Source organism: Hemiscyllium ocellatum, chromosome 9 (genome assembly GCF_020745735.1).
Source record: "Hemiscyllium ocellatum isolate sHemOce1 chromosome 9, sHemOce1.pat.X.cur, whole genome shotgun sequence".
Taxonomy (NCBI): Eukaryota; Metazoa; Chordata; class Chondrichthyes; order Orectolobiformes; family Hemiscylliidae; genus Hemiscyllium; species Hemiscyllium ocellatum.
The window spans coordinates 17,536,909-17,550,658 of record NC_083409.1 but is presented as its reverse complement, the minus strand read 5'-3'; the positions used below and the strand labels follow the sequence as shown (position 1 = coordinate 17,550,658).

Here is a 13,750-nt window from a genome sequence, read left to right as displayed (position 1 = left end):
TTAGTGGACTCTGTTGGAGAGTCCAGTACGTCATGAACACATGGTGGGTATGTAGTCAGTTCCTTTCTGTTGTAACTGTGTGATGCTCCAGCGCTCATCCCAGTCAAAAAGCCTGATTCAGAGACTGATCATGGAAGGGGAAGGAAAGGGAAAAGGATTGGAATATGTTGTGGATGGACAGGCTGGGTCACTGGGTCAGAAATTGTCCTGTCCCTCCAGCTCACACTGATGGCCTGAGGATCTCCTCTCTCTCTGCTGGGCCTTCATGGAATGAGGTTTGTGTCCAAACCAGTCCCCAGTGAGAATGGGCCAACAGAACAGAACTCCCCTTCATTTGACAAGAATCTGTCCATCGTCCTGAATGAGGTCAATCCCTGGTCAATGTGAGAAATGGGGAGTTACTCCAGGAAAAGACATGCTTTTGGGTCAAGGGTTAACATCCATTAGTGGGGCAGAGCAGAGGGAGATTTATCCTGAATTCAACTTTCACCACCTGGGACACTGTGAGAAAGACAGAGAAGCAAGACAAAGAGAGAGGTAGAGGCAAATTGTGTGTGTGATCGAGTGATTGAGGGAGGGGCATCTGAGACAGTGTGTGATATGTGAAGGGGCCAAGAGAGAGGTAGAGGGAGGTAGACGTGGTGTGATTGAGGGATAGAGAGAGAGAGAAACAAGATGTGACTGATCAGGATGGATAGAGAAAAGAGTGATACCAAGAGTGAAGAGAATCAATAGAGAATGGGTAGGGTTGAGTGTGAGAGAGAGAGAGAGACATGAGTATGGTAAGAGACAGAATGACAGAGAAGGAGGGAGAGAGACTGTAGATTGGAGTGCAGAGAGGGAGGGAGAGACAGAGAGAAGAATAGAGAGGGGCAATTAACATTTGGAGGTTTTCAATTGAAGCGAGCAATGGAGCGAGTGATGGTGAAAGAGAAAGATGCAGAAATAGAGATTATGAGACGGAGTGAGGAAGTGTAAGTTGGAGAGAGTGGCTTTGAGACAGAGTGAGAGAGAAAGAGAGAGAGAGACAGAGACAGAGGGACAAGTCCTGGTCACCACATTCTTGGAAGGACGTGATTGTACTTGAGAGGGTGCAGAGATTTACCAGGATGCTGCCTGGGATGGAGGGTCAGCTGTGGAGAAAGATTGGAAAGGTTGGGGTTGTTTTCCATGCAGCAGTGAAGGCTGAGAGGGGACCTGATAGAGGGGGATAAGATTATTCAGGGCAGTGATAGGGGGAGTAGGAAGGCACTTTTTACAAGAGTCAAGGACTCAATAACCAGGGACAGAGATTGAAGGAAAAATAGACATGGACACAAAGAAAGTGCTGCAGGAGTAGGCCATTCGGCCCTTTGAGACTGTTCTGTCATTCAGTATGATCATGGCTGATCCTCTCTCTTGAAGTCATCTTCCTACTTTCCCCCCATTCCCTTCATGCTGTTAAAATGCAAAACAAATATCTCTCTCTTTCTCTTGAATATATTCAGTTCCTTGTCCTCCATAGCCTTCAGTGGAAGATAATTCCACAGATTAACCATCCTCTGAGTGAAGAAATGTTTCCTCATCTCAGTCTGAAATGGTCTACCCAATATCCCCCTGAGACTATCTCCCGGTTCCAGACTCCCCAACCAGGGGAAACCTCCTCCCTGCCCAGCCCTGTTAGAATATGATACATTTCAATCAGATCCCCTCTTATCCTTCTGAGTCCAGGCCCAATCGAGTTGGAGAGTGAGAGAAGAGTTAGGGAGAAATGTTTTCATCCAGAGGGTGGTGGGAGTCTGGAACTCACTGCCTGAAAGGCTGGTTGAGTCACAAACTCTCAGGACATTGGAGCAGTGTTTAGATATTCCCTTGTGTTGCTGTAGCCCCCAGGGTAATGGGCCAAGAGCTGGAGGATCATCAGATCTTTGTTTACCAGCACAGACACAATGGGCCAAATGGCCTCATTCAGTGCTGTCCACATCAATGATTCTCTGAGACAGAGAGAGAGAGAGAGAGAGGGAGAGAGAGAGAGAGAGAGAGAGAGAGAGAGAGAGGAAGTGTGAGGGGCTGACGTGGCTCTCTCTGCCTGATGCCATTTACACACTGAGGAACACCCAGTCAGACTCTCACAGGCTGCAGCTTTATAAAGCAGAGCCCAGTGAAGGGAGAGTTTATCAGGAACCAGGCACAGGGACAGGAGCACACACCATGATTTCACACATCCAGCTGATCTGGCCCCTGGCATTCTGTGTCGCAGGTACAAATCTCTCTCCTTCCACCTTGAATCTTTAGTTGCTCTCCATTTCACTCCAGTTCCACTGACTTGTGATTGAAGGGAAAATGCTGAAACCAGAGGAATGCTCAGTGTCTCCAACAATCTCTCATTTGACAGGCTCTTTCTGTGAAAGTTCTGACTTCACTGTGTTTCTCTCTGATCCCTCAGGTATCGGTGAGGACATCATCATGACCTAGTCTCCCCCGGTGCTGTCAGTGGGACTGGGCCAGACTGCAACCATCACCTGTAGGGCCATTAGCAGCTACCTTGCTTGGTACCACTAGCGAGAAGGTCAGAAACCCTCTCTCCTGATCTATGCTGCAGCAACTCAACTCACAGGAATCTCCGAGTGATTCACCGGCAGTGGATCAGGGACCAGTTTCACCCTGACAATCAGCAACGTTCATAATGAGGATGTCGCTGACTGTTACTGTCAGCAGCATTACAGCTGGCCTTACTTTCGGTAAAGGAACCAAGCTCAGACTGAGGAAGTAAACCTCAATCCTCTGTTATTAACCCTTTCAATCTCTAAACACAATTTATAAAACACAAATACTGAATTGTTGAAGTGTTGCAGTGAAGGAAATGTTTGATTGAGGAACACCGCGTCCCATACGGTGTACATCTGTATTTCGTTAGTCCTATAACCCCATTAAACAGCAAGATATAAGTCAGTAGGTTTTACTCATCGTGTGGAGGAGCTCTGTCCATTTGCAGCCTGTGGTCCCATTCCTGCAACATGGAGTGAATTCAATGAGTAGCCTCCTGCCAGTCTCAGTGTGACGGACACGGGCAGAGTTTATGTGAGTTCTGGTTCCCTGTCCCAGTCTCTGATCTCACTGACCTCAGCAGCAGCAGCAGCAGCAGCACAGTGAGACACCGAGCTCCCACCTCCCCCAGCTTTAACTCTGCTCAATCACATAATCACAGAATTGTTACAGTGCACAAGGAGGCCATTCTGCCCATCCTATCTGGACTGGCTCTCCGAATGAGCAATTCACTGAGTGTCATTCTCCTGCCTTCTCCCTGTCACCCTGCACATTGTTCCTTTTCAAATAACAGTCTCATTCCCTTTGGAATGTTTTAATTGAAGCTGCCTCCACCACACTCTCAGGCAGTGCATTCCACACCTTAACCACTCACTGGCCAAAATGTTGTTCCCCATCTCACTTTTGTGACTTTTCCCAATTGCCTTCAATCTGTGGTCTTTCGGTCTCAATCCTTTCTCTTGGGAACATTTTCTCCCTATTTACTGTATCCAGGCCCCTCCTGATTTTAATTCCTCCAACAAATCTCCTCTCAGCCTTCTCCAAAGAAGTCAGTCCCAAATTGTCCAAACTATCTTAATAACTGATGTTCCTCATCCCTGGAATGATCTTTGGGAATATTTTTGCCATTTCTACAAAATTTCACCTGCTTCCTGAATGATTTACATTATCTATGTCCCTCATGATTTTATAAACCTCTATAAGGTCACTCCTCAGACTCTTACACTAGAGGGAAAAAAGTCTCAGCTTTTCCAGTCCCTCATAGTCATGGAGTCATACAGTGTGGAAACAGACATTTCAGTCCAACTTGCCTGTGTTAACCAGATATCCTAAATGACCTCATCCCATTTGCCAGCATTTGGCTTACATCCCTCTAAACCCTTCCTATCCATGTTCCCATCCCAACGTTTTTTAAATGTTGTAATTTTATCCGCCTCCAACGCTTTCTCTAGCAGCTCGATCCAGACACACACCACCCACTGCGTGACAGGTTACCACTCAGGTCCCTTTTGAATCTTTTGCCTCTCACCTTAAACCTATGCCCTCTTGTTTTGGACTCCCGTTCCCAAGGAAAAGACCTTGGATATACACCTTGTCCATGCCCTTCATGATTTTCTGCACATCCATAAGGTCACCTCGAGGCCTTAGATGCTGCAGGGAAAATAGGCCCATTTCTTCAGCCTCTCCCGACAGCGGAAACTCTCCAATTCCTGGCCACATCCTTGTAAATCTTTTCCGCTGCCTTTTAAGTTTAACAACATCCTTCCTATCTCAGGATGATCAGAATTGTTCACATTATTCCCAAAGTGGCGTCACCAACTGCTGTACCACTGCAACATCATGTCCCAACTCCTTTACTCAATGCAGTGACCAATAAAAGTAAGCATACCCAACACCTTCTTCATCTCCCTGTCTACCTGTGACTCCACTGTCAAGGAATAATGCACCTGCACCTGCACCTTCACCACTCAGTCTCTTTGTTCAGCAACACTCCGCAGGGCCCTACCATTAACCATAAAAGTCCTGCCTTGGTTTGGCTTTGAAAAGTACAGAACTCACATTTATCTGAATTAAACTCCATCTGCCATTCCTCAGCCCACTGGCCCAGTTGGTCAAGATCCCATTGTACTCTTAGACAGCCTTCTTCACTGGCCACGATGCCACCTGAAAATTCACCTGAACAGACTCTCACAACTCTGGCCCCTCCCTGCCTGTTACACTGCTACTACCCCAGTCTATATTCAAAAATTAAAGAACCATTTATAATGACTCTATCATGTTTGCAGATATCTGTAAATTCCTTGCATTTGTATTCCTCTGCATCTTTCCCATTGGGTGGTGATTTGTTGACTGTTCTGAGGATTCTGTGGTCCTTGGTGTTCCTCTCTGTTATTCCCTCCTGGCTCCCACAGCCCTGCCAAGTTAGTTTAAACCCTCACCAACTGCACTAATAAATCACCCCAAAGGAACTCAGTCCCAGCTCGGTTCAGGAACAACGCTGTCTGGTCTGTCCAGGTCCCATCTCCCCCAGACCCAGTCTCAAGGTCCCAAGAATCTAAAGTCCTCCAACTTGGATCGTCTTTCCAGCTTCACATTCACCTGTGTTATCCTCCTGTTCCTATTCTCACTTGGGTGGGGCACTGGGAGAAATCCGGAGATTCTAACTTTTGAGATCCCAGTGCTAATTCCCTCCAGAGCCCCCTAAATTCTGACTGCAGGACCACATCCCTTTTCTCCCACTGTCGCTGGGACCGATGTGGACCACAACTGCTGCCTGTTCCCCCTCTCCCCTCAGGGTGCTCTGCAGCCGCTCAGAGACATCCTTGACCCTGGCACCAGGGAGACAACACACCATCCTGGATTCCCATCTGCAACTGCAGAAACACCTATCGATTGCCCTCACTCTCGAATCTCCTCTCGCTCTCCCTCTTCCTTGTACCCCCTGTACAGCTGAGCCCCCCGTGGTGCCATGGGCTTGGCTCTGGCTGCACTCCCCAGATGAACCATCATTCTCATCAGGATTCTGAACTGAATCCTGGTTGGAGAGTGCGATGCACTCAGGGGATTCCTCTACTAGCTGCCTGGTCCTTTTAGACTGTCTGCTGCTCCCCCATTCCCTCTCACCCTGCATTCGCTGAAGCTGAAGAGTGACCACATCTAGAAACGTGCTCTCCATGGAGCTCTCAGCCTCACGGACGCTCCGAACTGACACCAGCTGCTGCTCAAGCTCCGAAACCCGGAGTTCCAACTGCTGTCACTGACCACACTTTCTGTTCTCATGGTATTCCAGGAGCTAGGAAGCATTCTGAAGTTCCCACCTAAATGCACACTCTCTTCACCCTTTGGTTGTCTCTTGGCAAAGTTCTGATGACAAACAGCTCCAGCAGGGCTCACAGTCCAGTGGGTTAAGTGTTCCAGGGTTTTGGGGAAACTCTCCAGAAGACTTTAAGAAATAGGAGCAGAAATCAGCCATTCAGCCCGTTGAATCTGCTCTGCCAGTTGATCTTGGCAGATATGCTTCTCACCCCCATTCTCTGCTTGATCCACAGGAACGTTCGATCCCCTTAACTATCACAAACTATCTACCTCTGTCTTAAATACACTCAGTGACTTGGCCTCCACTGCCCTCTGTTAGCAATACATTCCACAGATTCACCACCCTCTGGCTGAAGAAATTCCTCCTCATCTCAGCTCGAAAGGGCCAGCCCTTCATACTGAGGGTGTGCCTTGGTTACCGACTCTCTCCTGTTTTTGGAAACATCTTTTTCACATCCACTCTATCCAGGTTGATCAGTATTCAGTAAATTTCAAAAAGATCCCTCCTCATCTTTCTAAAGTCCATTGAGTACAGACCCAGAGTCCTCAAGCACATCTGATACGATAAGTCCTTCATCACCAAGATCATTGTTGTAAACCCCTCCAATGCCAGCACATTGTTTCTTAGAATATGGGTCCGAAATCTGCTCACAATATTCCAAATGCAGTCTGACCAGAGCCTTACACAGCCTCAGCAGTACATCTCTGCTCTTGTATTCTGGCCCTACTGAAATGAATGCTATCATTTCATTTGCCTTCCCAAGCACAAACTGGACCTGCCTGTTAACCTGAAGGGAAACCTGAATGAGGTTCGTGCTTTAGATTTCCAAAAGATTTTCTTATTTAGAAAATAGTCTTTGCATCTCTTCTTCCTCCCAAAGTGCACACCTTCACACTGTAACACATTGTATTCTATCTGCCACTTCTTTGTCCACTCTCCCAGCCTATCCAGGAGCTTTTACATTCTTCCCACTTCCTCAACACTACCTGTCCCTCCACCTATCTCATGTCATCTGCAAACTTAGCAACAATGTCTTCACTTCCTCCATCCAGATTGTTAATGTATAACGTGAATAGTTATGGTCCCAACATTGACCCCTACATGACTCTACCAGTCACCAACGGCCATTTTTCCTCACTCTCTGCTTTATGCCAACCTGCCAGTCCTTAGTCCATGCCAGTGCCTCGGCCCTCACACTGCATGCTCTTATCTAATGTCAAAGGCCTTCTAGAAATCCAAATACATTACTTCCTTTGACTCTCCTTTGTCTGACTGGCTGATTGCCTCCTCAAAGAATTCTAACAGATTTGCCAGGCATGACCTCCCCTTGATGAAGCCGTGTTGACTCAGCCCTAGTTTACAATTGCACCTCCAAATCCTCTGCAATTTCATCCTTAAATTGAAGTCTAAAACCTTACCAACAACTGAGTCTAGGCTAACTGGCCTATAATTTCCCATCTTCTCCCTCCTCCCTCCCTTCTTAAACAGGGCTGTTATGTGAGCCACTTTCCAGTCCCTTGCCCCCATCAGATCCCTGTCCACCACACTGTCATACCCTGACTCCATCGATTCCTGAAAGATCATCTCCAATACCTCCATAATTTACTCAGTGATCTCCTTCAGAACACACTCATGTCGTTCATCTAGTCTGGGTGAGTTACCCACATTCAACCTTTCAGCTTCGATTCAATTCCTCTGCTATTTCTTCACTTCCTAGAATACTTTCTCCAGCCTCATTTTCCAATGTCTATTTTTGCCTTCCTCTTCCATTTTATACATCTGATAAAACTCGTGCAATCTTCTTTTGTATTACCGGCTAACTTACCCCCACATTTCCCCTTCTCCACCTTTAATGCTTTTTTATTTATCCTCTCCAGGTTTTTAAAGGCTTCCTAACCCTCTGGCTTCCCACTTTTCTCTACCACATTGTGCATTTTTTTCTTTTGCTTTTATGCTGTCCGTGACTTCCCTCACCAGCCATAGTTGCCTTGTCCTCCCCTTAGTATGTTTCTTCTTTTTTGGGATGAATTCTGACTCTGCTTCCTGAATTACCCCCAGAAACTCTGCTGTTTGCTGCCCCACTATTTTACCTGCTCGGCTCCCCTTCCAATCAACTCTGGCCAGCTGCTTCCTCATGTCTTTGTACTTACCTTTACTCAACTGAAATACTGATCCATCTGATTGCAGCTTTTCCCTCTCAAACTACAGGGGGAATTCTATCATATTATGGTCATTTATCCAGAAGGATACTTTAACCTTCAGCTCATTAATCAAGTTGGCCTCATTCCACATCACTGAATCCAGAACTGCCTGTTCCATAATGGCTCAACCACAAGCTGCTCCAAAAACCATCTTGTAGACATCCATGAAATCCTTTTCTTGAGACGCGCTACCCAGTCCACCTATCCATTGAGGTCTGCCCTGACATTTTGTATACGGCTTGTCTGTCTCCTGACTGATTTCCTTCCCCACACCCTGATTACTGCTTGGAGATCTGGACATAACTTGCATCAGATTCTTTGTTTCTTGCGGTTCCTCAACTCTACCCACACACATTCTACACCTTTTGACTCTATATCACTTCTTGCTTTGATTTCATTTAATTTCGTACTAACAAGGCAACTCTTCCCCCTCTGTCCATCTGCCTGTTCTTTTGATAGGACATGTATCCTTGGATATTTAGTTCCCAGCCCGGATCCCCTTGCAGCCATGTCTCTGTGATACCCACAACATCATACCTGCCAGTTTCAATCTGCACTACCAGTTCATTGCTTATACTGTGTGCTTTTAAGTCCAACAGCTTCAGTCCTGCATTGACTGCCTTCTTTCTCATCATTATCCTCTTATCTGCTGTGCTTGATGCTCGACTCTTGATCCTTTTTGTACTCTCTGTCCTCGTATGCCTTCTAGAAACCGAATAGCCTTTCCTGAGCCCTCCTCCACTTTAACTAGTTTAAATTCCTTGGAAACTCAATTTACCTCGATTTATGGCATCACTTTGTCTGCCTTACTCAGAATGATTCGTGCATTTAGATACAAACCCTTTAAGTTTGTTCTATTGTTCGTTTTCCCTGCACTTTTATGGTTCCTTTAAAATTCAAAAATTCTATCCCTTCCTTTTATTTTCTGGTAACAATCAATCCAATCACTAACCAGCAATCCTACCTTCTCCTTTACCTTCCATTTTCTCATTTTCCATCCAACTGAACCAAATTCCTTTCTCTTTGGGTTGAGTTCAGGACAATATTTATCCTTGGACCAATATCATGAAAAATGCTCTTTGACTTCATTGCTTCTAGTGGGATCTTGCTGTGTAGAAACTGGCTGCCCCTTTCCTGACATTGCAACAGTGACTTGTTTTAAAACAAAATGTAAATGTCTTTGGGAGAGCCTGAGGTGTTAGGGGCTCGATTGAAATACAATTACAGTTATGGAGATGTGCAGCATGGAAACAGACCCTTCAGTCCAAGTCATCCATCCTGACCAGATGCCCTAAATTAATCTAGTCCCATTTGCCAGCATGAGGCCCATTTTGCTCTCAACCCTTCCTATACATATATCCATCCAGATGGCTTTTTAAATATTGTAATCATACCAGCCTCCATCACTCCCTCTGGCAGCTCATTCCAAACATTTACCACCCTCTGCATGGAAACCTTAGGTCCCTTTTAAATCTTTCCCCTGTCACCTTCAACCTATGCCCTCCAGTTCTGGACTCACCCACTCTGAAGAAAAGATCTACTCTATTCACCGTATCTATACCCCTCATGATTTTATAAACCACTGTGTGGTCACCCTCAGCCTCCAACAATCCAGGGAAAATAGTCTCAGTCTATTCATCTTCCTCCGATAGCTCAAACTCTCCAACCTTGGCAACACCCTTCTAAAACTTTTCTGAAGCATTTTAAGGTTCACAATATTTTTCCTACAGCAGGGAGACCAGAAATACACACCGTATTCCAAAAGTGACCTAACCAATGTCTGGCACAACCACAAAAGCTCCCAACTCCAATACTCAATGCACTGCCCAGTAAAGGAAACCATACTAAATTACTTCGTCACCCCCCCTCCCTCCCCACCCCACACGCACACACATCTACCTACAACTCCATTTTCAAGAAACCTTTTTTTTGGTTGAACTGGGAGTCTTTCAGATGTGAAAGGTGCCATTCCATGGCACTGTTGGATGAAGAGCAGGCAGTTCCTTCTGGTGTACCTGGTTAATATTTATCCCCCAATAAAAATCACTAAAAATCTATTTCTCTGCTAATTATCATACTGTGTTTGGGATCTCACTGTGCAAAGTCTGCTGGAAAGAGCCTTTGGGACATTCTGAGTTGGGGACAGGTGCTACACAAATGCAGGTCTTTCTTTAAGGTTAGAGTCCCCTGATCCTGAACCTCACCCATTGTCTGCGCACTCTCACCTTCCAGGAGGCCTGGAGTCATTAGGAGCAGTGACCCTGCCTGACCCCAGGTCACTGAGACTCTATGCAGCTTCACCCTTGATCTCAGCCCAGTGGTGTGCAGCAAGGTTTGAAATATAATCTAGAACCTTCTACACAGACACCCCAATGTGACTCCTTCCTGAAGTGTGTGGATCCGAGTCTGCTCCAATGTTCTCGGATAAAGTTCTCCTCATCTGTGGTTAATCGAAGGTTTGTTAAAGAGGGATCGAGCTCCATCCCACTCTCCAGCTCTTGCTCCAAAGCTCTGGATGTTTCGACGTTCCAAGTGAATATCCAAGTGTTTTTTCAATGTGATGAGGGTTTCTGCCTCTCCCACCCTTTCAGACAGTGAGTCCCAGGTCCCATCAGGCTCTGGGTGAAAACAATTACTCCTCAATTCACCTCGAACCCTGTCCCCAATTCATTTCAATCTCTCCCCATGGTTATTGCCCTCTCTGCTGATGGAAATCAGTCCTTCCTACCAATTCTATCTCGGCCCTCATCATTTTACACGCCTTGATCAAATCTCCCCTCAGCCTTCTCTGTTCCAAAGAAAACAGTCCCAGACAAACCAATCATTCCTCAAAACTAAAACTTCCCATTCTTGACAAAATCCTCCACTGTCCCCATCACTCAGGGGATCATATCCTTCCTGTAATGTGGTGACCAGAACTGTACCCTGTTCTCTCACTGTGCTCTAACTGGGGTTTTATACAGTTCCAGAATAAACAAATTTCTTACTTTCACTCTCAACCAAAAATGAGATAAGGGAGGTGATGGCCTAATAGTATTATTGCTGAACTGTTAATCCAGAGATCCAGATTAATGTTCTGGGGACCAGGGCAGAATCCTGCCACAGCAGATGGTGGAATTTGAATTCAATTAAAAAATCTGGAATTAAGAGAGTAATGATGACCATGAAACCATCGTTGATTGTCAGGGAAAAGCATCTGATTCACTAATGTCCTTTAGGGAAGGAAACTGCCATCCTTCCCATGTGACTCCAGACCCACAGCAATGTGGGTGACTCTAAAATGCCCTCTGGGCGATTAGGGATGGGCAATAAATGCTGCCGATCCAGCAATGCCCTCATTCCATCAAGGGAAAAAGAAAAACTGTTTATCCCATGTGTTTTCTGAAGCACCTCACTGACCTGCATTCATTAATCACCATGGCCACATCGTCCACCTGCACACACATCTGACTTCCAGCCTCAAGCTGACGAGAGACATTCCTTCATTATCTGAGAAACAGACAGAAACATAAAACACAGGACCAGTAGTAGGCCATTCGGCCCCTCAAGCCTGCTCCACCATTCAATATGATCATGGCCGATCATCCAACACTGTCCCCTGTTCCTGCTTGCTCCCCACATTCTTTGAACTCATTAATCTTAAGAACTGTATCGAATTCCTTCTTGAACACATACTGCATCTAATTCCCTCATGCTGGCAAATTGATGAGAAGTATTGAGTTGTTTTTTGACACAATGATCCGTTGGGCCTTTTGGGTCTCCCTGACTCTGACCCTATTCTTATATATTATGAATAACTGGGTACCAAGGACTGATCCCTGTGGTACCCCAACTGGTAAATATCTGCCATTCAAAAAAAGACTCACTCTTCCTGTCCTGTCTGCCAACCAGTTCTTAATCCATGTCAGGACATGATCCCAAATCCTCTTGTTTGTTGGGATTTCTTTGATTCAGTTGGACATAGTTAATCCTGTCTTTGCCTTCCTCAGGTCCTGTTCAATGTCACCCCCGCATTTTCGATCCTCCTCTGGACTTTCTGCAGGTTTGATCTCCAGATAACCAACATCACCTTCCCTGTTTAGTCTTCCCTACTCTGGCTGCCTTTTGACATCCCAGGCTGAGAGTCTAGATTTGGGAGTCCCACCCTTACTCATTGTGGGAACAGATTCTGAACAATCTCTGTCTTTTCTTTTGAGGGATCCCACTGCCCTGACACTGATTTCACATCATGGCGTTGGTTCCAGTCCACTTTTACTAAATCATCGCACAGTTTAGTAAAATAGTTCATTCCCAAGTGAAAACGTTAACACTTGCTGCGTGGTTCTCCATTTCCATCTCAACTCTCAATCTCACTGAGTTCTGGTCACTGTCACTAAACTGCTCCCCCATTGAGAACCCTTCCAGCTGCCCACATTCATTCCCTAAACAAGGGTCCAAACCTGTTCCTTGTCTTTCCCCATCACCTTCTCGGGGCAATTAGGGATGAGAAATAAATGCTGGCCCTGCTCGTGACACTCACTCCCAAGAAACAATTTAAACAATACCTGGTTTTTTGTCGGGTTTGGTCGGTATTGGATACAAATGTTCAAACATTTTACCAGTGAATGTTCTGAGAGTTGAAGTTTCTTCAATTGGCAGGGATTAAAATTGTTTCTCTTGTCTTTCAGGCCGTGAGAACTCTCAGCCCAAGCTGACCCTGCTGCCCCCCTCCCTGGAGCAGGTCAATGCCAAGGGCACTGCCACCCTGGTGTGCCTTGCCAATCACTTCTATCCCGATGAGCTGGAGGTGCAGTGGAAGAAGGACGGTGCAGTCATTTCGGACGGGGTTCAGACCAGCAACTACCTGCGAGCTTCGGACAGCACCTACAGTGTCAGCAGCCTGCTGACCCTCTCTGGGTCTGACTGGGAGTCCGACGCTCGCTTCTCCTGTGCCCTCACCCACGTGACCCTCCCCTCTCCCCTCAGCAAGAGCATCAGGAGATCAGAATGTGTGTAGAGTGTTTGAGACAGTCCACAGAGGAGACCCAACTTTAAACAGAACAGGGCTGAGCTGGCAGGACAAAGGTCATTGTCAGCACTGAATGTCAACGCTCCTCCTTCTCAGGACTGGTCTAGGGAACACTTCTGAGGTTCAGGAGTTCAGGCAGTTCATTGGGACAGCGTAGAGAGAGTTTTATCCTATGTAAAACCTCATGCTGTCCTTGTTCTGGGAGTGTTTGACGGGTCAGGGTTGACTTGTGATGCTAAGTAAAATCTCTTGAAGATGTTGAAAAGTGCCAGCTGTACAAAACAATGTGAACCTCTGAAGTCTCTGCTTCAGTAAAACAGATCCCCTTCCTGCTCAGCCACCAGTTCCAATTCAAGGTTTTTATCACTGTTTAAAGGGACAGGGTTCTCATGTTACTGAGAAAACCTCCACAAGTGTTTTCCTCAAGCACCATTGTGGCTGTGAATTTGAGCAGCTTCCTCTGTCTGGGCTGTTAATTTTAGTGTTTATTCTCCCAAAGCCAATCAAATCAGATTAAAGTTGAAGAAGATTCAGTCTCTGTTTCTGTGTGCTTTGGAAATGGACCACTCCCTTCAGCTGATTGGATGCATTTCAGCACAGCATTGTCACAATTGGCTGTTTGGTCTGTCAATCAGTAAGACTTTCATTGTAGTATGGACTGACAGCTAATCATCAATCATTTTCAAATGATCCCTTTGA

The 13,750-nt window shown here is 46.0% G+C and overlaps 1 pseudogene; it reads left to right on the top strand.

Annotated features, from left to right (window-relative positions):
* The first annotated feature begins 909 nt into the window (after window positions 1-909).
* LOC132818906 (immunoglobulin kappa constant-like) lies at window positions 910-13,285 on the top strand (annotated as a pseudogene).
* Window positions 13,286-13,750: the final 465 nt, after the last annotated feature.